This window comes from Brassica oleracea, chromosome C9, assembly GCF_000695525.1.
Source record: "Brassica oleracea var. oleracea cultivar TO1000 chromosome C9, BOL, whole genome shotgun sequence".
Lineage (NCBI taxonomy): Eukaryota > Viridiplantae > Streptophyta > Magnoliopsida > Brassicales > Brassicaceae > Brassica > Brassica oleracea.
The window spans coordinates 40451860-40455034 of record NC_027756.1 but is presented as its reverse complement, the minus strand read 5'-3'; the positions used below and the strand labels follow the sequence as shown (position 1 = coordinate 40455034).

Here is a 3175-nt window from a genome sequence, read left to right as displayed (position 1 = left end):
TAGCTTCAAAGAGCTATCTCCAACACAAACAACAACAACAAGAGAGCAACACAAAGTCTCAAAATCGGCAGCAACCAAACGACCTCAGCTCACAAGGATTCCGGCATCCAGAGACTAATCCAACCGTACAAATCCAAGATAAACAAGTCAAAAATACCTCCACCAAATTTCAGCTCAAGAAGAGAAGATCTTACCGTCGGATTTACCAAACACCCAAGACTGTCCCGATGAAGAACTGTGACGACCAGCTTCACTAAAACCCAGACAACAGAAGATCCAACCGTTGAAATCTAAATCTCTTCGGTGAATATCTAACCCACTGACTTAAGAAGCTTCCCACAAAATATCAGCTCGATCAAGTTCCGTTTGATCCTCCAAAACCAGTCTTGAAATAGCCGGACGAGTTTTCTCCTCTTTCTCTCTTCTTTCTCTCTTTTGTCTCTCTCTCTAAACTCTATTATTGTGAGTCTACAGTGCAAAGGGTCATGAGAATTATTATTATGTCTCATGCCCACTTGGTTCTCTCCATCTAGGAGGGACCCAACACTATAATTACATATAGATGTGGATTTTACGGACACTAACAAACACAAAGCAAAAGTATTTCTAAGTTTTCACAGAAGAGGCAAGGAGGGCAATCACAACTTTGTTTTTACTTTATGTTTCCTTGTTCCCTTTGCTTTAGCGTAACTCTGGTTTTGGTTTCTACCGCCAGTCATGTCACTGTGCTGGATCTATCATATCGAAGGTCGTTGCCATCAATCGTGACCGTAGCATTACTGCAGCATCAGTTCATATGCAGTTAAATATATATGGAGTGAAGAACAATGATTATAAAAACTCAATACATGTCCTCCAGCAAATGAAACATCGGATCAAGACTCATTACTTCAGTGCCACCATTATGGATGGTGTCCGTGAGATATTCAATCTCTCTTTGAGTGAAAGAGCAAGGAGACTTCACCTGCAACAGACATTACATACATAAAAGTTTTGAACCAACCGGAACATGGTGAATCATCTTAAACCTGAGAGAGCAATGGCGAAATTATATAGATAACTCATAAATCATCAATGAGAAAACTCAATACAAACCTGTGAAAATATCGCTGAATTTAATTCTTGGTTAACTCATACGCACAGACCCTTTTCAAGAGATGAAGCAAGAGATCTCAAAGGATATGTATGCATACTCTCTTCTTTCCCACTTTCCATTTCATAATAACCCAAGTCTAATACCTCAAACTGAAAAATAGAATTGTGATATTTCAAAGTATTTGGAAAACAGGTTTCTCTGTTCTGGTTTCATCTTAAAAGTGTTTGTTTATCTTTGTTTATCTCTGCCTTTTGGAGTGATCACTTGGATTAGTTCATCGACTGTACCAAATTTTCTCCTTTGTTTCTTCACATGCTCCCTGCAGTCCAAAAAGACAGCCTTGAAGTTCGACCATACCCATTTCTAGACCAAAAATAGTTTATTTGTTCAGTTATATGAACAAATTAAAGTTGATTCCTTTACTATTCACCGACAACAACACATACAAAATGGGCTCGACATTGTCAACCCCTCTAGGGCAACAAAAGTATATATAATGAAGAAAATATACTTGGATTAAAAACTCATTCAAAATGGGCATGGCATTCAAGTTCAACATGGAATAAGATAGAAGATTGGAAGCGCTAAAATAATCTTTATTCTCTTCTGAAGCAATGAGTTGGTGGTTCAGTAGGTTTGACCAATTCTCAAATAATCTGGATACTGAAATTAAGCTATAAAGGTGTTATATTAAGGAAAGGAGTAGCAGACAAATCATTTTTTTTTTCACTTTCAAGACCTTAAGGGACATTATATGAATATATCGTTACTTCCTCTAACAGCCACAGTCGGGGAAAACTCGTATACCATAAAAGAAAAGATTAGCAAGCATGTATGTGATTATTCTCAGACCAAACTATAAAGAACTTACATTCAGTTTCTTCTAAGGTCTCCCTGGAGCTGGAAGTCTTCTCTCCCAACCAATTTTTTAACTCCTCTTTGATATCTGTATTCAACAACGAAACTGAGAATTTCAGTTTATGATCGTTCTCCTTCACATCATCGGTACCTCTCTACATGCTGGTTTCAATTCCAGCGAAGATTTGTCTCCAGACTCCCTATACGCCGCCTCTCGTCCCCAGATTCTACGGCTTCTCACTTCCACCTCGATTCAAGCTATAGAGACGAATCTGTTGGCAGTGTTATCTGCAGACGAAGAAATCAAAATATGTGATGCATATAAGAAAAATAAGTAATCAGAATAAAGTAATGCATTGTAACCTAATTAATTTACTTTCTATGTATATACAGCTAAAAGGCTCATAAAATTTTTGTTTAGCTGGTGTGTGGAATAAGGCAAGAGATAAAGCCGTGACAAAGTTATATATGGCGAGTGTGGGAAATTGAAGAGTTGATTTACACTATTGAAGATGACTTTGATGAATAGAGGAGATGAACATCAAAAGACTAAACGTTGAGGTTTACCAAAAAAAAAAACTAAACGTTGAGGAAGATGAATAGTTAGGTCATCGAAGATTTAGAAGTGAAGGGCAACAAATTTCTTGGGCCTCGGTTTTGGCAGGAACCAAACAAACTCTCGACTTGGCATGTTTTAGTTTAGTGATTGTAGCTTTAAGCTGATGACATGTTAATTAAGCTGACATGACGAATTCTGATAGGCTTGAATTAATCAGTCTATGTGGACAGCTTCTCAACTCACTTTATTCTCCTTTTAGTATAGTAGGATGGTAATAAGTGCGTTATTTCTCTCTCTCTTTTCTACAATTATGTCCCGCTTTAGTGTCGCCATTCATACACATAATGTCAAAATTTCGGATGTGGAAAACTGGGTAGGTCATAATAAAGATATCTTTTACTTTTTAACAAAGAAAAATCACGATGCAAAGTTGCATAAGAATTTTTCTAAATAATAACCCAAATTATAAAGTGTGTTTTTCTCGTGAAGTTATCATTTTCTTAATGATTTTTTTTTTTTGATAATCCAGGTAATCCGGACACCCTGGAGGGAACCCGACTAGCGCCTAAGTACACTTCCGCAGAAGGCATTCTGGAGGACCGCCTTTTTCACCCCATTTTAATCGACGGTGGCCAGCGGGATTCGAATCCGGATCCGTATTG

The 3175-nt window shown here is 37.5% G+C and overlaps 1 long non-coding RNA gene across 8 annotated transcripts; it reads right to left on the bottom strand.

Annotated features, from left to right (window-relative positions):
- Positions 1-552: 552 nt before the first annotated feature.
- LOC106316610 lies at positions 553-2598 on the bottom strand. 8 transcript variants are annotated; one of them, XR_001264899.1, is made up of 4 exons: positions 2522-2598; positions 2106-2242; positions 1968-2042; positions 553-1415 (listed from the first exon to the last, which is right to left on the bottom strand). It is a non-coding gene; the product is annotated as an uncharacterized LOC106316610 (long non-coding RNA). The 8 variants fall into 8 exon arrangements; XR_001264895.1 differs by having other exon boundaries at positions 2457-2543; XR_001264898.1 differs by lacking the exon at positions 2522-2598 and adding an exon at positions 2331-2415.
- Between the last annotated feature and the right edge of the window lie 577 nt (positions 2599-3175).